This window comes from Globicephala melas, chromosome 9 (genome assembly GCF_963455315.2).
Source record: "Globicephala melas chromosome 9, mGloMel1.2, whole genome shotgun sequence".
Classification (NCBI taxonomy): Eukaryota; Metazoa; Chordata; class Mammalia; order Artiodactyla; family Delphinidae; genus Globicephala; species Globicephala melas.
The window spans coordinates 17,352,768-17,373,635 of record NC_083322.1 but is presented as its reverse complement, the minus strand read 5'-3'; the positions used below and the strand labels follow the sequence as shown (position 1 = coordinate 17,373,635).

At 38.6% G+C, this 20,868-nt stretch overlaps 1 protein-coding gene across 7 annotated transcripts in view; it reads right to left on the bottom strand.

Moving 5' to 3' along the window:
• Window positions 1-20,058, bottom strand: part of CNOT4 (CCR4-NOT transcription complex subunit 4) — a 139,754-nt gene extending 119,696 nt beyond the window's left edge. For 6 of the 7 annotated variants that reach the window (XM_030853911.3, XM_030853915.3, XM_030853913.3 and 3 more), the window contains exon 1: window positions 19,847-20,058. The gene's annotated coding sequence lies outside the window, so the exon portion shown is untranslated. Of the gene's footprint in view, window positions 1-19,040; window positions 19,129-19,846 lie in introns of all 7 variants that reach the window. The other variant, XM_030853912.3, reaches the window with a different exon arrangement.
• Between the last annotated feature and the right edge of the window lie 810 nt (window positions 20,059-20,868).

Genomic DNA, 20,868 nt, shown 5'->3' with positions numbered 1-20,868 from the left:
TAGAAAAATGGTACAGATGAACCAGACTGCAAGGCAGAAATAGAGACACAGATGTAGAGAACAAACATATGGACATCAAGGGGGAAAAGGGGGGGCGGGGTTTGTGGTAGCGGGATGAATTGGGAGATTGGGATTGACATATATGCACTAATATGTATAAAATACATAACTAATAAGAACCTGCTGGGGCTTCCCTGGTGGTGCAGTGTAGTTAGGAATCTGCAAATGCAGCAGACACGGGTTCTATCCCTGGTGCAGGAAGATCCCACATGCCGCAGAGCAACTAAGCCCGTGCGCCACAACTACTGAGCCTGCGCTCTAGAGCCTGCGAGCCACAACTACTGAGCTCACGTGCCACAACTACTGAAGCCAGCGCTCCTGGAGCCCGTGCTCCGCAACAAGAGAAGCCACCACGATGAGAAGCCTGCACACCGCTACGAAGAGTAGCCCGCGCTCACCACAACTTGAGAAAGCCCACACACGGCAACAAAGACCCAATGCAGTCAAAAATAAAATAAATACGTTTATAAAAAAAAGAACCTGCTGTATAAAAAATAAAATTAGGGGCTTCCCTGGCGGCGCAGTGGTTGAGAGTCCGCCTGCCGATGCAGGGGACACGGGTTCGTGCCCCGGTCCGGGAGGATCCCACATGCCGCAGAGCGGCTGGGCCCATGAGCCATGGCCGCTGAGCCTGCGCGTCGGTACCTGTGCTCCGCAACGGGAGAGGCCACAGCGGTGAGAGGCCCGTGTACCGCAAAAAAAAAAAATAGATACATACATAAATAAATAAATAATAATAAATTAAATTAAATTAAATTATTTAAAAAATTCAAGCCTTTTGGCCCAAACTTTTTTCTTATACACTTTCTTCTGAATGTGCTTTTACATAATTTTCAATACCTAGGTGCTGTGGACTCTCTGAGTAGGTGAAACTAATAAAATAGCTCTCCAGTAAATAAATTATTTTCAAATGCCTAACAAACCCATTTTTATTAATACCTTTATGGTAACAACATATCATGGATTACTTTGAAATATATTTTGGAGCTCAGAAATCAAAATCCCCCTTTAAATAATCCACAGCTACCCAAATCAGTTTTTCACTTAAAAACTACCCAGATCTGAGCTATACACCACTTGGTTTTAAACACAGTTTGAGGCTTAACCCTAAAAAAAGGATTCACTGAACCCAGTATGAATCTTGTTTTCAACAGATCAAAAAAGGTAAGAGTAATAAAATCATAAGCTTAAATCCTTAAAGGACTATAACACAGAGGGAAAAACAATAGTAATGATGCTAAGGTCTAAGTTTATGAAAGTGTATAAACCTGTAACATGGGCTTCCCTGGTGGGGCTGTGGTTGAGAGTCCGCCTGCCGGCGCAGGGGACACGGTTCGTGCCCCGGTCCGGGAAGATCCCACATGCTGCGGAGCGGCTGGGCCCGTGAGCCATGGCCACTGAGCCTGCGCATCCGGAGCCTGTGCTCCGCGACAGGAGGGGCCACAGCAGTGAGAGGCCCGCGTACCGCCAAAAAAAAAAAAAAAACCTGTAACAACAGACTAAGTCAGTGCAGGTATTTTTTGCTTGTTTATTTGTTTGCTCAATCATACAAATTTACTTGTATGTTCAATCAGTCTTTCCTCACATGTGAAAATTTCAATCCATTTTCTTCTTTACCAGATACAAACTGCCTTTACTTTAAATTTTTAAATTTTACATTAGTAACAGAATGATTTGTAAAATACACTATTAGTAGTCCTAATATTATTTTAAGAAGTAAATAAAAGATCAACTTTTAAATTCCTCCAAAAATTTTCCAGGCAATATACAGAAAGAATCACTTATGCCTATGTAGTACCATGAGAAGGGTATGACAAAAGTCAAAAGGTTGAAAAAAAAAAAAGACAACTCAGAGCTTAAGAAAGTGAATACTAAGAAGGATAGCAACATAAAAGTATTAAACTTCAGGAAAAAATCCTTTATAATACATAATACCAAAATCATTTTTAGTGAATACATAACAGATTATTAACTGAGTTAAAATAACTCAAAGTGTTAGGACAAAAAGAAAGGTAAGTATAAGACAGCATTGTCAACGAGAAATATAATGTAAACCATACACAGAATTTTAAATTTTCTACCAGCCACATTAAGAAAAAAGAACCAGTAATTAATTTTATTTAACCCAATATATACAAAATATTATGAACTCAACATGTAATCATTATTTTACACTGAGTACACATCTTAATTCAGACTAGCTACATCTCAAGTGCTCAATAGCCAACATGTAGCTTGTGAATACCATACTGAACAACACAAGTCTATGAAACAGCTTGAGAAAACAGGCATGCATCTACCCTCAGACCAATCTCTTGGTACCAATCTATGGTACTATGCACCATAATAAGAAAAGATCTGATATCAGTAGTAATGTATACACAATATCACAACTTGTAATATCATTGCTGATCCCAGTATAAGAGAACACTCTGAAAGGAAATCAAAAGAAAACTAATTAAAGAACATTTGCCTTCAGAGAACAGAAGTAAAGACATAAAGGAAATGAACTGTGAAGTTCTTTTTTCAACTAATCTCCAAGCTTCTTTATATGTTGCATTACAGTGTAACTCCTCTAGAAATCATTAGCATTATGACAAGTGCATTCAGAGTACCCAAAAAACATATCTTTCATTTTCCCCACAATTTTACACATGATGTCTTCTTCACCTATTTGTACCAATTTCCCTTTTACTGTCATGTTCAGCATCATTCTGTTGGAAACTTTATGAATAAAAGTAAAACCAACTCACATCAGAGACTTAAGAATGGGTTATCAAGATATCTGAAAAGAGTTTAGAGTATAAAATACTAATTCAAATAGAGCCAAAAGTCTTAAGAAATACAATATATCCATCTGGAAGTAGGGAAAAACAGAAAGGGCAGGAGTAGAGGGTGGACACTTAATTTGGCAGGGGTTGGGGAGAAAGCAAGTATTGCTAAAGGAGGTTAGAGGTAGCAGTGAAATAACAACAGATCTCTATTTTTTTTTTTTTTTGGCCACGCTACGTGGCATGTGGGATCTTAGTTCCCCAACCAGGGATCAAACCCGTGCCCCCTGCAATGGGAGCATGGAGAATTAACCACTGGACCACCAGGGAAGTCCCCACAGATCTCTATTTTAAAAGGGTGGTCCAGTCTTCTACTCAAAGCAACTTTCTGCAATAGCAACCAACTCATAGCTTCTCTTTCCAATTTCCTCTGGGAGATAGGTGTCGAGTCTTTCCGTGTATAGGGTGGAGGAGAGGAGGGTTAGTGAGGAGAAAAGAAGCAGGCCATGATCCAGTAATGACAACTTCCCCATCCAATTTTATGCCATAAAAATTGGCATAATCAAAGACGACATTAAATGTGCCTTCAAGATTTAGTAAGATAAGATAGACTAGAATAATCTCTTATCAATTCATGAAATTTCTTAAACTCAGAGCAAATCTTGCCATCTCATTTATGTTTTCAAAGGATCATTCTGACAGCTGTTAGTTAACAGACTATAAAGAAAAGGGTAAAAGCAGGGAAGTTGGTTAAAAGGTTGTTGCAATTACCCAGCAAGAGATGATGATAGCTATGGAGATGGGAAAAACTGGTTGAATTCCGGGTATGTTTTAAAGGTAGAGCCAACAACTTCCTGATGAAATGAATGTGGGATGTGAGAACAAGAGAATCAAGAATGATTTTACCAAGGTTTCTATCCTGAGCAACTTGAAGCTGCCAACAACTAAGATGAGGAAGGCTTTGTGGGTGATGCAGGTATGAGAGGGCAGACTTGGTGGGGGGAAGAGCAAAAATTCCATTTTGCACATGTTGAGTTTGAGATGTTTAATAATTATTCAAATGGAAATAGTGAGTAGGCAACTGGGCATACAAATCTGGAGTTCAGGAGAGTGGTCTGGACTAGAGAAATAAATTTGAGTCTCATCAATATTTAGAATTCAAAGCCATGAAACTAGCAGAGATCACCAAGGGAGTGAGAGCAGATAAAGATAATCAAGGAGTAAGCCCTGCCTGGGATCTACAAGAAAGACTAAGAAGGAGCAGCCAATGAGTTTTGAAGAAAACCAAAAGAATGTGGTATCCTAAAAGGCATGTGAAACAAGTGTATCAAAGAGGAAGAAGAAAGTAACTTTGTCAAATGTAGACTGATTGCATAAGACAAAGAACTGACTACTAGATTTAATAATGTCATTGTTGGGAGACCTGAACAAAAAAATGTTAGTATAGTGATAGGGGCAAAAGCCTGATTGGAATAGGCTTAAGAAAGAACATAAGAAAACAATTAGAACAAGTGCACTTAGACAATGCTTTAAGAAGTTCTATAGCAATGGAAATAAAAAAGAGCAAGGAATAGTGATCAAGAGAAGATATTTTTATGATGAGACAAACAGTATTCCTGTACACTGATGGGAATGACCCAGAAGAGAAGGAAGAACTGAGGATGTACAGAGAGGGAGGAGAATTGCTAGAGTACTGTCTAAAGTAAATGAAAGGGGATGGGATCTAATGCATTAGTCAGAGGAACTGGGATTAGACAGAACCAAAGACAATTCATCCATAGTAATAGAAGGCAGGCAATGTCATATCAGTAGGTACATAGGTGGTGGAGTCTATAAATATTCTTCTGACTGCTTCTACTTTCTCAATGAAGTAGAAAGCAGGTCCAACAACTGAGAGTGAGTATGAGGACAGTTGGAAGTTTGAGGAGAAAGGCAAAGGTATAAACTAGGTCATCTAGGAGAGGGGAAACCAAATGGACTAAGGAAATAGACTACGATTTCCAGACAATATTAAGGGCTTTTCAGTAACTTTCAGTCTTTAGTCCCTGTCAGCTGCACAGGTGCAGACATGAAGAACTCAGAGAATCTGATTTAACTAGGGTTAAGGTTTCGCCAAGTAAGTATGAAGAAGCAAGAAAGGAGCAAGAGAGGTGAGGCCAATGAAAGCGAATGAATATAATAATTGATACCTAGGTAATGAATGTAATACACTAGGTAAGAAGGGAAGAAAGGAAATCAAGGGTGGCAAAGGACAGTGCAAAGGGAATAGAAATTGGACTGGAGGTCCTAATGATAGTAAGCTTGTTGAGTTGGGAAGTACGTGGAAGGAGCTGAAAAGACGGATGGTGGTCAGAGAGGGGCTGCATGAACTGCAAGTCATGGTGGGGTGGGGGTTCATGTTATTGGTAATAACAAGGTGTAAGATATGACCATGGGGACTTCCCTGGAGGGCCAGTGGTTAGGACTCTGTGCTACCATTGCAGGGGTCATGTGTTCGATCCCTGGTTGGGCAACTGGGATCCCACATGCCATGAGGTATGGCCAAAAAAAGAAAGATATGACCCTGGAGTGGTGACTGAGATAGGGTGGAGAGCAAGATCATTAAAGAATTTTAGAACTTAAGAGGCCACAGTAATAGAAGCAACACAGATAGTATATGTTGAAATTACCAAGAATTTTAAAAGGGATAGTGTTGGGCTTCCCTAGTGGCGCAGTGGTTGAGAGTCCGCCTGTCGATGCAGGGGACATGGGTTCGTGCCCCGGTCCAGGAGGATCCCGCATGCCGTGGAGCGGCTGGGCCCGTAAGCCATGGCCGCTGAGCCTGCGCGTCTGGAGCCTGTGCTCCGCAACGGGAGAGGCCACAGCAGTAGGAGACCCGCTTACCATTAAAAAAAAAAAAAAAAAGGGATAGTGTTATTACCAAGAATGACAGTAAGTTAAGAGCTAGAGGTGAAGAAGAGATGAGTAACTCAGAATGCAAGAAATGCCAGCAAACATAAGGATTTTTGAACAATATAACCAGGCTCACTTTTTGACTCCTATTCCATGGAAGAGGTCTGAATGGGAAATGCAGTCTTAAATCTCAGTGCATGGACTCCTCACTGACCCCTGATGATAGTGTATAAGAAAAAAATGAAAAACATTATAGCCAACATGTACAAGGCAGTGTCTTCAGAAAAGTAGAAAGTAGAGGAAGTGTTCAGGAAAAAAAAACAAGGATACAAGAAATTTTGCTGATGATGGAGAGGAGTAAAAAGATAAGAAATATTCAGAAAAGTGTGAGGATTCAAGTGTGAGACATGAACTGTCACCTGGAAGGATGGTAGTAACTGACATAAAAAGGGATAAAAGATATAATGAGATTAGTCCTGATGGACTTTAGGCAAGCAGTAGTGTCTAGGCTGTGACTGCTAGAGGGAGGTATCAGAAGCTCCCTGTCAATGGAACACAAAAATCTGGGAAAGCACTGCCCTTTGTCGCAGTGCAAAGGGCTTTTCCTTCACCCCTAACGACAGCTTACAAGGAAACTGTAATGTACTTGTAAGGCTGTAGAGTTTTTAAAAATTAATAATATAAAGAAGTTAGAACAGTTCCTAGATTCTAATAAGCACACAAATATAAGCTTTTATTAATCAAATATAAAATATAATTATTATAGGAGAAAAAAAGAGATACATCTTACATTTTTTTTCCTCAGCTAAATGAGTATCCCAAGTGATTTCCAGGAAAACCAGTACCAAAATGGACTCAGAAAACCCATTTGAGAAGACAAAGTCTCTGAGATCAACTTCTATGTAGTGTCCCTCAATCTCAGAAAATTGGCTCTCCTCCAAAAATGTACCCCCACCACCACTTAAACTGATTGCCCCATCCACCCCACTTCAATGGTAAAATAAGTTACTCATTCAATGAGCATATACTGAGCACCTACTATGTACCAAGTGCTATTCCAAGAACCTGGGCTACATCAAAGAACAAACATTCCCATCCTAGTAGATGGAGATCAACAACTAACAGCATATATAATGAGTTAAGTGGATTATATGATATGTTTGGAGATAAGTATTATAGAAAAAAAAAAGCTTTAAAATGCAAATATTAATATTAGGGGAGAGGGGCCTGGATGCTAACTGTAAATAAATAGGGCAAGCCTTAGTGAAAAGGACATCATGTGAACAAAGTTCTGAGGGAGTTGAGACAGCTATGTTGTAATTAGATAAGTGTTCTCCAGGCAGAGGGACAGTCAGAGCAAAGATTCTAAGGCTTTTCCATTTAGTTCTTACCACTACTTGGCAATAATTTTATTATTTTTTTTTCTATTTCTTCTCTTCTATCGTCCAATCCTACTCTCTACGTTACTTCAGCAGTGGATGATAATAACAGCTAACATTTATCAAATATTTACTATATACCAAACATTGTTGTAAGAGTTTTAAAAAGATTAAGTAATCTAACAGATCTATGAAATAACATAGATCTATGAACATAACAGATCTATGAAATAGATCTCCATCATTCACAAGGAAGAAAACTGAGGCACAAAAGATTAAGCAACTTTCTTCAAGATTACAGAGTTATCAAGTAGCAGAGCCCTGAAGCAGCATGTGTAATAAGTCTTCTGTACTGTGAAACTTAAGAACATTCAGCACAAAGACTGCCTCAAGTTTTCTCATTTCTAATAAATAGAACCTCTCATATTACACATTCAATAACCGTGAAAGCTGCTATTATAATTTGTCTTCTTGCCACTTTTATAGTCATTACCTACTACTGAATAGTCTTTAGCTACAGTCTCTACTTAACATCCTTCTTAACTTCCCGCCAATCTGATTTACATTCTCAGTCTACTGAAATCGCTCTCATGTAATTAGTGATTGTCACACACAAGCCAAAGGGCTTTCTCTATTCTCATTTTGCTTGAATGTTGCATTGAAATATGTAAATTCCTTTTTTCTTCTTGAAGTTGAAGTGGTATCATCCTAGATCTTCCTATCCCCGTGACTTCTCTCTCTTAGAAAATCTCTTCCTTTGTTTTCTGAGACAAACTTTTCCATCTTCCTTTTACCTCTCTAATTGTTCCTTTAATAATACCTTTTTCAGGGACTTCCCTGGTGGTTCAGTGGTTAAGAATCCACCTTCCAATGCAGGGGACATGGGTTCAAACCCTGGTAAGGAAACTAAGATCCCACATGCCGTGGAGCAACTAAGCCTGAACACTCTGGAGCCTGTGCGCCACAACTAGAGAGAAGCCTGCGTGCCACAATGAAGATCCCGCGTGCTGCAACAAAGACCCGACGCAGCCAAATAAATAAATAAATATTTTAAAAGAACAAACTTTTTCACTTCTACCCCTTTAAAGGTAGGTATCCAAAAGCTTACTTTCCTTTTTGCTTGTCTCTGTTAACTCAGTCCCCCTTAAGGTTTATTCATCCAATAAGTATTTATTGAGCACCTACTATCTACCAGGCACTATTTGGGTCACTTTGGATATATCAGTGAACAGAATAGACAAAAAAAAAGAAATCCTCTTATCCACGTAAAATCAAATAATTCTATGCTACCAAGGACACTCAAAACCATCTTCCCCTAAATACTATTTTAAACATATCACTCCCCTGACTTAAAACAAACAAACCTGCAGTGATTGCAATGATTCCCCTCTTATCAACCACATCTAAATTTCTCTGCCTTAGTTCAAAATACTCCATAATTATTTTCTATCATACCTGTCCAGGTTCATTTTCCATTACTCTTTGATTCAAAAGAATTCCAGGTAGGTCAGTCCTTTGATTACCCCCTAAAACACATTACCTGTGTTTCCAGCTGGTCAAGTAACTACTAAAAACATATGTCTACTACCCAGACATTAAAAAGTACACTGAATAAAAAGATAAGTCTTCAAAAATAGATTTTTAAAAAATTCTTTCAAACATATAAAAACAGCAAACACGTATCCAGGGCTTACTATATGCCAAACGCTATTCCATGCACTTTATATACATTAACTCATTTATTCCACACAACAATCTTAATAGCTGCATTCTACAAATGAGGAAGCTGAGGTCCAGACAGCATAAGGTAACTTGCCCTAGGTCTGACAAGAAGTGGTAGGAGTAAGATTCAGGCTCAGGCAGTCTGGTTCCATACTAAACTGCATGCTCCCAGCAGACGCCATAAATAAAAGTAGGGGGAATTGAAAGGGCTTGCAAGCAAATCTATAGACCAATGAAAACTATGTTCAACTATAAAAAAAATCATTTAAGTTAGCCCGTTACTCCAAGAGCAATATTTCCTTTAATATAATGTCAAGTTTTAAAAATTACAGAATTTAGTAGTATATAATAAAAAGCACAACCTGTAAACACAAACACATCATATATTATTCAGAGTTCTCCAAAGCTGCTGAAAACTTGCTAGGCGTGACAAAAAAATAGAGGGCAACACATGACTAACAAATGTTGTTTTGTTAGCACAGCTATATTAAAGTATTTTACTGTCATACTTGTTTTCATTAGGATCAAACAGATTTGAATACAGTGCAGGGATGGTAACTACCTTAAAAAATACTACTAGCTTTACTTTTTAGAAGCAAAGTTCACATCTAGGACTAGGTCCAGGACAACAGAAAAGATTTTAGTAGAAGCAAGAAATTCCAAGAAAGTACCACGAAGCATCTAACATCAGTACTCTTCAACCTATCACCAACTCTATTGCTAAAGGACATTTTAAAAGATTTCTAAGTATTAATTTAGTAAATTCATGAAACTACTTTATAACTGATTACATAAAATTAAAAATGAAAGGAAGAGGTTCTTCTATAAAACAATCTTAGAATAACCTTACGCCAATACATGAGCAAAATGAGGAGTATCACACATATCATTTTCTTCTCTTTCCCATTTCCCCCTTCCTTCTGGCAGATTAAAGACACAAAAATGGTCAGGTTTTGAGCTAGAGAGGTTAAAATGTACAAGCCTGGACAAGGATGCTAGTCTGACTTAGAAAAGGCTAAAGTCTGTAGCCTTCCCAACTAGAAGCCTAACTTAGAAAAGAAAACCTAAAGTATGTAGCCAAAGGCAGCAAAGGAGCCAGTGCCATCAATGCCTTAGGCAAAAATGCACCGTGGTCATTATTAGAATTTGAAGTGTTTCACTGTATTTTCTGCCTCTCCTCCCTTTTCCTAGGTTTGAAATACACCTGCCCTCCCAGCTACCCAAGACACCCCAAAGCCACTCACACAAAAGGGCTCCCTCCCAAGAATTTCATGAATAAAACTATGCAAAATACTAATAATTTGAGATTAATTCAAGTTGTTAAAATCTGGGAGAGATTTTTGGAGCATGGAACCATTTTCTCCTCTCCCCTCCACCACCCACTGTGACACTTTTAAGCGGCTCCACACTCAAGGCATTAAATTAAAAGTTCTTGGGGAAAAGAATGGATTGGCAGCTACCACTGAAAATATTCTCAAATACTAAGGTTCTCCTATACTGCATATTTGATATTTACTTCCTTCCCACATACACTGGGTGGTAATGAGAAAGAAGCATAATCCTCCTCAAGATTCTCCTGCACAAAGGCGATAGCAATTCAATCTTAAATCCACAGTTAAAATATTAAAGGCTCTGTTAAAACATACCCAAGCAGAAGGCAAAAGCTTTCTATTCCAGTGACCATATTAGATAGTACGCATAACCCACTAAATAAAGAAGGAAAAAAATGTGAAAAATAGTTCTGTCACATCACCAGGATTAAGGAGGTTTAGGATGGAGGGAACATCCATGAAAAACACATATTTCCCAACAATGCACTATATTGCATCATTATCTTTATCCTTATTAATATTTCCCAAGTACCCGAAAGGTCCATGGCATTATTGTAGGTTATACCTTTTATAATAATAGGAAAGAAAATGATTGGTAAATTAAGGTAAATTAAACTTTGAAGCTGTAAGCACCTAAGCTTGAGATGTTTTCAGACTCAACTATAAGAATTCTTGAGATCCACATGCTAAATATTGTAGAAAGGGAATACATGTGATACTGAGGGAAGCAGGAAGAGAACAATGGCAATACAGTATTATTCATCTACTATTTACAAAGCCAGAAACAAGAAATCTACTTTTCCCCTGCTGCTTTAAGATAACAAATGAAATTATCCTTCACAAAACAAAGCAAGCATGCTATCCAGAAATACACAATAGATGAAGAAAGTTGGTTTAATGAAGAGTGAACAAACCAAAACAAAGAAAAGAATAACTTCAAGGGTCTGAGAACTTAAAAAACATTTTCAAATAAAATAAATATGGCTTTTGTGTAACCAGATCTGTTTTTAATAATACCTTTGCAAAACAAAGTATATCAAAATAAATCAAAGAATAAACTTTCACTTAATAATGTCCCTACATTCTTCTTTGGCCTGCTGACCTATCCTTATCCATCCTTAAAGGAGGTTGGGGCTGACAATATTAGTGCCCTATTCATCAGAATTTTATGCCATTCCTTCTGCATTAATCAGGTCATTATTAAACTTTAAAGCTATCCAGTAATATATACTGGTTACAAGCTGTTCAAATATACATTTCCTAATACTTCTTCTGAACTCTTACACACATAAGAAGCAGATGAGGCATCAATTTCCCTTTTACAAATGAAATATGTTCCATTTCATTATCATGTAATAAAGATTTTCTTTATTTTCCAAACTCCCAGTGAATACATATCTAAAATTATTTGAAAACACTAGTAGCTATTTTCTGCTGAATTTTCTTGAGATTGTTATTTGAGTAATCATGCATCACTTCCTTTTCAAAAGCTGGGCTTGGATAACAAATTGCAGTTTACTATCAACGACAAATAGACATTTCTTCAGTCCTCTATTCTCCAAAACCTTGTTGTCATTTCTGGATATAAGGACTGAAGAGAAGATGGAATCAATTAGGTGCCAAATCGTGTAGAATATCCACACCAACATCTCTACTCATGGCCTACTCATTAATTTTTCACATTCAACTGTCAACCCCAAAATATGCTGCACACTACTGAAGAAGGAACCTTTTTCTAAACAGTACTTTCATCATGTCATCTCCTGCCCCCAACGAACTACTGGCTCCTTACCGTAGCTGATCAGATTCAACCTGACACTGAATACACCTCATAATCTAGCCCTACTCTAGCATACTAATTTCTCTGACACCATTCTCAGAAATTAACACCTTATTCTACTGAGATCAGACTCCTTACACCTCTCTCACATCATGCTGGTTCCCACCAAGTGTTTGCTCCTGCTTCCAAGCCCCACATGGAACGTATGGAATGTTCTCCTTCTGAAGATGATCTGCCTATGCAGACAGTACATATTCTTTATTCAAGTCCCACTTTCTCAAGGAAGCCCTACTCCTAGATAACCCTATACTAACATAATGGACTCAGACCCATGTATCAAAGCGTTAGTTGTATAATGCTTTGGATAGTGCTAGTTATATTATTATGAAAGTATACCCAACAAGATAATAAACTCTTAGAAGAGGCTGGGTCATTTCCCAAGAAGTAGGTCTATAATAAGTACTTAAAGACTATTTGAAAAATTGATTGAATAATCCTGATTTTTTTAAAAATCAAGGATATTATATGTCAAAAAGAGTTCTAGTACAAATGAAATAATTGTGATGACGAGAATTTGCTTCAAAATAATCCAGGTCAAAGAGTACACTAAGTGGGGGCATAGGTAAACTAAGTGGGGGCATAGGTAAACTAAGTGGGGGCACAGGTAAACCCAGACTGACTATGAGTTGATGATCTTTGAAGTGACACACACATAGAGATCTGTGTCTACTTTTGTTTAAAATTTTTCATGTTAATAAGTCAATTTTTTTAACACTAATAATGTCTTTACTTCACTTTAAATGACAAAACCAAGGCATATCATAACACTTTTCTTTACCCAACAAATACCTAAGTCCCCATTTAAAGTATGAAAAAGAATTCTGGAAAGATCTAATTTGACAGGAAACTTGTAAGAGCTAATTCTCAACTAAGAATTAATTTTAAAATTAAAGGAAAAAATCTAATCGAAATGGAGGGGATCTCCATCAAAAGAAAAATTAATCTTACTACCAAAAGCAATACTGCTGAAATTAGAACACTCCCTAACACCATACACAAAAATAAACTCAAAATGGATTAAAGACCTAAATGTAAGGTCAGACACTATCAAACTCTTAGAGGAAAACATAGGCAGAACACTCTATGACATATATCACAGCAAGATCCTTTTTGACCCACCTCCTAGAGTAATGGACATAAAAACAAAAATAAACAAGTGGGACCTAATGAAACTTCAAAGCTTTTTGCACAGCAAAGGAAACCATAAACAAGACCAAAAGACAACCCTCAGAATGGGAGAAAATATTTGCAAATGAAGCAACTGACAAAGGATTAATCTCCAAAATTTACAAGCAGCTCATGCAGCTCAATAACAAAAAAACAAACAACCCAATCCAAAACTGGGCATAAGACCTAAACAGACATTTCTCCAAAGAAGATATACAGATTGCCAACACATGAAAGAATGCTCAACATCATTAATCATTGGAGAAATGCAAATCAAAACTACAATGAGATATCACCTCACACCAGTCTGAATGGCCATCATCAAAAAATCTAGAAACAATAAATGCTGGAGAGGGTGTGGAGAAAAGGGAACACTCTTGCACTGCTGGTGGGAATGTAAATTGACACAGTCACTATGGAGAACAGTATGGAGGTTCCTTAAAAAACTAAAAATAGAACTACCATATGACCCAGCAATCCCACTACTGGGCATATACCCTGAGAAAACCATAATTCAAAAAGAGTCATGTACCAAAATGTTCATTGCAGCTCTATTTACAATAGCCAGGACACGGAAGCAACCTAAGTGTCCATCAACAGATGAATGGATAAAGAAGATGTGGCACATATATACAATGGAATATTACTCAGCCATAGAAAGAAACGAAATTGAGTTATTTGTAGTGAGGTGGATGGACCTAGAGTCTGTCATACAGAGTGAAGAAAGTCAGAAAGAGAAAAACAAATACCGTATGCTAACACATATATATGGAAGAAAAAAAAAAGGTCATGAAGTACCTAGGGGTAAGACAGGAATAAAGACAGACCTACTAGAGCATGAACTTGAGGATATGGGGAGGGGGAAGGGTAAGCTGTGACAAAGTGAGAGAATGGCATGGACATATATACACTACCAAACGTAAAATAGATAGCTAGTGGGAAGCAGCCGCATAGCACAGGGAGATCAGCTAGGTGGTTTGTGACCACCTAGAGGGGTGGGATAGGGAGGGTGGGAGGGAGGGAGACGCAAGAGGGAAGAGATACGGGAACATATGTACATGTATAACTGATTCACTTTGTTATAAAGCAGAAACTAACACACCATTGTAAAGCAATTATACTCCAATAAAGATGCTAAAAAAAAAAAAAGCAATACTGCTTATATTTCAAGTTTTCATTCAATTACAGCATTCACAAAAGGGTCCACCCAAACAATAGCTGAAAATCACAAAACACTGTTTAAAAAAAAAAAAAAAGCATAATATGAAAGGCAGAAAATAAAAAGAAAAAAAGTTGCTAAAATCAATGTTCAATAACCCGAATCAACCAATGTTATTTCAAGTGAAGACACCAATTGCCCTTAACAGGGATTGAATTAGTAGGTTCTTAAATAATCAGGAAAATTAGCACTTCCTCTTTATTCTGAGACCTGAAAAATATGCTTAAGAAATTGCAGATATCTGGCTTGATGACAACATATAGCTCCACCCCTTTGATATTTCAGTCTATAACTACTCTTCAAAATTCAACCATTATTTCCCTACATCATCGTTCACTAATTCCTTCCAAAAGCAGTGATACAAACATCTATCTTTAAATGCTTCTTTAATTAAATGCTCTAATTACACTGCTTCTTTGCCTTGACTTTTTTTCCCCCAAAACTGGTTTTAGGCATATATACAAACCAATCTGATTATTCTGATTTCCCCTTCTCCATATTTTCTCTAAATACTCAAGAGGGGAGGTTTTAGATACCATAACTAAATAACATATTTGATTGCGAACAGATATCCGATGTATACAAATAGCAAGCTTTATCCCAATAGCAATACATCATCTGCCCATCACCCAATGCAATTAAAGTTTAAAACAGGACAACTCTCTTGTATAAACAGAGTTTAGAAAGAATGAAACCATCCTCACAAATAAACTCCTTAGGAGAAAAATAAACTCATACTCAAATTGCTTTGTACTTGCCCTATCTTTAAAGTTTCATTTTCCTAGCAAGTGAAAGTAATCATCTTCTTTTTAGTAGCATGTAATTTCTCTCTTCTAGTAAAAGAAAAACTGTTACGGTAAGGCTAATCTAAGGGGCCAAAATAGTGTTGAAATTTTCTCTTCTATAAACTACTTTCTGATTAACAAATAAAAGAATCATGCTACAAAAAAGAAATGTGACAAAACCCATTGGGTTAATATTACTACACGTGAAAAAGTTGACATTTACTACACAATCTTTTCTAATAAAGAAGGCCACATAAATATCAGATTAAAAACAATTCTGAAAAAAGTTTTTTCAGAAAACCACTAAATATAGGATTAACAGTCCCACTATCTTTTCATTGCATCACTAAATAAGTGAGTAAATTATGCCATCTTTATAATTTGTGTACTCTCAACTTTTGAGAAAAAAATATTACTCTCTTTAAAATATCAGTGGTATTGCCACATTTTATATAAGCATGGGCATTTGCAGATTTTTCCTAATATCTCTGAGGTAACACAAAATATTTTAAATCTCAAAATGTGTTAACAAGTTTTATCCAATACATGCTATTCCAGTGGGATGAAAACCATTTACAAGTTCCACTTAGATTAAGAAATCCTTTGAGAAAAGTATGTAGTACATTCTAGTTATACTATTTCTAGAGCACTAAAAATCTCTATAACCTATTTCCCTACTGTTTTTCTTTAGAACTAACAGATGAATGTAACTTCCTTCACAAAAAGTCAAGACAGTACTATACTTAATGACAGAAAGCTAACTGAATTTTCAGCAGAGGTTTAAGTTTTCATAAACTAAAACTTTCTATTTCATTTGAATGGTCTATAAAAATAATAACACTGGGCTTCCCTAGTGGCACAGTGGTTAAGAATCCGCCTGCCAATGCAGGGTACACGGGTTCGAGCCCTGGTCCGGCAAGATCCCATATGCTGGGGAACAACTAAGCCTGTGCACCACAGCTACTGAGCCTGCGCTCTAGAGCCTGCGAGCCACAACTACTGAAGCCCATGTGCCTGGAGCTCGTGCTTCACGACAAGAGAAGCCACGGCAATGAGAGGCCCGCGCTCCGCAATGAAGAGTAGCCCCCGCTTGCCTCAACTAGAGAAAGCCTGCATGCAGCAACGGAGACCCAATGCAGCCTAAATAAATAAATAAACAAACAAATAAATAACTTTTAAAAAAATTTTAAAAAATAATAATAACATTGAGTTGAAATAGATTCAATCAAGTGCTATCTACAGGCACCAAAAAAAAAAAGAAACTTTTTTCTAATGAAGAGTGTAGCTTAACCTTAAAGCACGAGTAGCGAAGGAGAGAAAGGGAAGATTTCTAAAATCATACTGCTTAAACTGAGAAGATATTTTTTCATTATATTGATACATATAACATCATTTTAAAAATAAAACTCCCCTAATGCAAGGAGTTCATCCTTAAGCAATGCCCTCTTTCTTTTACAAAGTAATAAACTGGAAGTTATCGCTAGTGCTCCAATCAGACTGAAGTTGAAGGGCATTACAAAACAATTTTTCTGTATTTTGCCATTTGATTATAACTGTCTCATCCTAATAAAATTAAAGATTTGTCTATGGAACTTTGTGAAAACAAATTTCATAACAAGTCAACCTCAAGTAACTCATGTTCAAAAACCCTTCTGTAGAAATAATCTATTCAGTTGAAGAATTCAACTACTGAAACTGGCAGAAAGTATTCCAAACTATCCCAAAAAAAGAACCCCACGAAATTATGAAGCTACAATACTCAAAATGTTACATTTAAGAAGTTAAATCACACGGGCTTCCCTGGTGGCGCACTGATTAAGAATCTGCCTGCCAATGCAGGGGATATGTTTCGAGCCCTGGTCCGGGAAGATCCCACATGCCGCGGAGCAACAAAGCCCGTGAGCCGCAACTACTGAGCCTGCGCTCTAGGCCCGCGAGCCACAACTACTGAAGCCCGTGCGCCTAGACCCCGTGCTCGGCAACAAGAGAAGCCATTGCGATGAGAAGTCCGCGCACCGCAACTAAGAGTAGCCCCCACTCACGGCAACTAGAGAAAGCCCGCGTGCAGCAACGAAGACCCAACACAGCCAAGGATAAATAAATAAATTTATAAAAATAAAAAAAAGTTAAACCATACAAAAATACTTTGAACTCTCAGCTCTGTATTTCCTATCAAAATATCAAAGAACTTTAGATATCTTCTTCAGATGTGTTAAAGATTCCAAAGTAAATTCATTTTGACTTCACAGTGCTGATAACTAAGAATTTGATGATGGCAGGAAAAAAACTATAGAGTGGAGAAAATTACTTGAGAATGCTTTTATTGAAGCAAAATATCTTTACAAAAGAAAAGATGTATTAAAATAATTTACCCTCTTCTGCCAGACAAACAGTCCTCTCCTAGAACACACTGCTTACAATTCAGCCAAGTATGACTGCCAAGGGTTTCTAAACCCGTGTGTTAGGCTTGTTCAAAGTGGAAAGCTTCTCCACCAGTGTATTACAAAGAAAAATGAAATATATTTTTTGCTTAGAGTTGAAGATCAATTGTATTAAATATATTCCTACTGATAAACTAAAAGTAAGTAATACTTTTTTTTAAAAAAACCTCAGGTCATAACTTAGGACAAGGTTTGCTATATAAATTGCTTCCAATTCTCAGAAAAGTCGGGATTTATTTAGTTTCCCCAAATTGTGGCTTAAGTGGCTGAAAGGAAAAATGAAGTTTTATAAACAGCTTTCCTAACCTCGGTTTACATTTGATGAAACAGACCATTTATCACAATCAAGCAAATATAATGTCAAATGTAAGATTCCATCAAGTATTACAGATAAAATCTGTAAAAAAATCACAATTATGCAGCAACATCCAAAAGTGATTTAATGGACAACTATATGTATTTATATTTACACTTGAGGTATTATTACTTTTGCAAATAAGAGGTATACTGCTGCATGAGATTGCTACTATGACTTAATATTTTTACATACATCTTAAGAACACAATGTCTTATTTACGTTTAAATTTGAGATGTATGTATCTGATCTATGTAATCCTGTTTGTTTTTCTGGTAATTCTTTACTTCACAGTAGTCTGATTATAGCAAAAGCTCCTTCTTCACAAAACAGACATCATAAGCCACCACCGGCTTCTAGTTTTCTACTTTTTAATGTAAATAATAATGACACTGAGTGTTACCAAATGCATTTATGTGCACAGCTTTGTCATTTCTTTCCCAGCCCCCTTCTTTTCTATGGAAAAAATGAGATTTAGTTTTGGAAAAAAAAAATCGATTTCTCCTTTGCTTATAGACCTAATGGTTTTCAAGAGAAGACAATTTATTCAGATACCTACCATTCTAGATATGTTAAAAGAAAGAACTTCCCAAATCCAAAAATATCAAGTCAGATATTAGCTGGAGAGGAAATTTCCACTCAAACTATAAATAAAATGTCATCAATTAAGCTGAACATCAATAAAACTGAGTCAATAATCAATTCTCAATTTGGAAGGAATCTGTAACCCACATATAACCTGCTTATAATCAGAACACCACTTATATTCACTTATATTTGCTTGTGGAGCTCACAGATGAATTTGGTTGTGTGCCAGATTTATCTTATTTTTAAATGCCCAGGCTAATATTTGTTGGTATAATCAGAGCCCACATTAAGCATCCTGGGGAGACTCAATTCAGAAGGCGGCTTGGTAGCATGGAGAAACCGGTCCAAAATGGAAAAAAAAAAAAAAAAAAACCACGTCCCAACAGACCGAATAATCCACAAATACATCATTGAAAGCAAAACGAAGACGCTCCTCTCCGGAGTAGCCTGAATAAACGAGCTTCACTCAAAATGTTTAACAGTATCCTACCTCACTTCATTCACTTCCCAACTTCCTTGACTTTTCAGGGGCCAACACGGGGCATCCCTTTTTTTCTGGAAGTGTATGCTGAAAGAATCTGTATAGGAAAGAGGGAAGGAACGGACAATACCCAAGAACGCTGTGAAACAGGTGGGTCAGAACGAGCAGCAGCATAATCTAGATACTTAAGGGGCAGCTTTAAAATGACAGATGTGGTTAAAGGAAAGACTGCAAATCGGAAGAAGCTCTAGGGTAGCAGATAGGCTGGGGACTAATGGCAAGCACCGGGGGGAGCAAAGGCTAACTCCACAGTGGTAGCAGCGGAGCAAAAAACAAGCGGCAGGACCGAGTGGGCAACGAGCAGTGGGATTAATGAGCACCACGGGTCAGAGTGGAAGTGATGGCTTCGGTCTTGGGAGACGGGAGCCACTGGAGAAGGACGTCAGAGAGGGGCAAGGGGGTTGGGAAAACAGGGAGTCCTGAGACCTAAGATTCCTGCCCCTACAAAAACGTAGGGGAGAGCACTGAAGACGAGCAGCCGCCTCGGCTGCCCAATTGAAGAGATTTTTGAAGCAGTCGAGGCTCGCCGCCGCGCAGCCTTCTGCCCCGCTCCCTTTTCCCGGCGGTAACTGCTGTGGCGTAGAGGGGAGAGGGAGGAAGAGGAGGAGGAGGAGGAAGACCGAGAAGGAGGCTGAAGATGAGGCGGGGGGTGGGGAGAAAGGGGGGTGCGGCCTGCACAGTCCCAGCGAAGCCTCCGCTCTCTCGTAGCCGGTAAGCCCCGGGTTTCCCCTAAGCCCAGCCCCGCAGAGACTCACCCGCCTGCCTTGCCTCGCTTTTCCCTTATCCGATTCCACGCGTTGCCGCGTCCTCACAAGAGACCACTGAACGAGTGTCGGGGAAAAAACTCTTCAGAAACGGGCCTGATTGCTTCAGCGAGTCCGACCTTTACGGCTGAGAGAGAGACTCTCAGCTTTCGGTGGGTTCCACAGCCAGACGGGCCACCATCTTACATTAGGGTAAGACTCCTCCGGCCTCCGGTGCGCAGGCGCACGCCGATCCGACAGGGAGGGGCGGGGGAGGGGCGGGAGGAGCGGCTGGGGTACTGCTCCCGCAGCATCCTGGGAGTTGTAGTCCTCGGAGGGTAACAGCCCAGAGGCAAGCCGGGAGTTGATGTTCTCACTCCGAGGGCGGATGGGATCGCCCACCTCACGTGCCTGTTACACTATTGCCTTTCTTCGTGTTTTGCTTCCTTCTTGACCCGCGTGTGCTGCTCCGCTGTCATTTGGTCGGCGGCCTTCGTTAGTGGTTCCGTTTCCTCGGTGTTTGCTCAAATATGGGAGACCAAAACTCGGGGCGGGCGTAACCAATTTTGGGGGAACCGAGACCGTTCTCTGCTCTGCCCACCATGGGTATTAAAGAGGGCGAGGTACAGTCAGGTTGGAGGTAGGAGGAGCGCGGGATTTGATCTAGAGTGGGAATTGGATACTGAATTGGCGTTTGTTTGCGAAAAGTGTTAACTCGTTGCCACTGTTTGCGCGTTTTGGAGTCACCACCCTTGATCCAGTCCTCACCATTAATCTCCAGTGAAGAGATATCCTAAATTGTCCTTTACAGAAGTACAAGAGAAGGGAATACCCACGCGTTTACAAAAATGTGTTTCTAATGATATAAATTTGAGAACAGTATGCGGACTTTGCAAATTGTTAGTTCGATTTCCAGCCTGCACAGCTCTGCGCGCGGAGTTCACAAACCCTACACACATCAATACATCCCAACGAATATAAGAACGCGTTCGCAATTTCTACGAGCGCCGAGGAATCCTCAATTTCAAAAATCA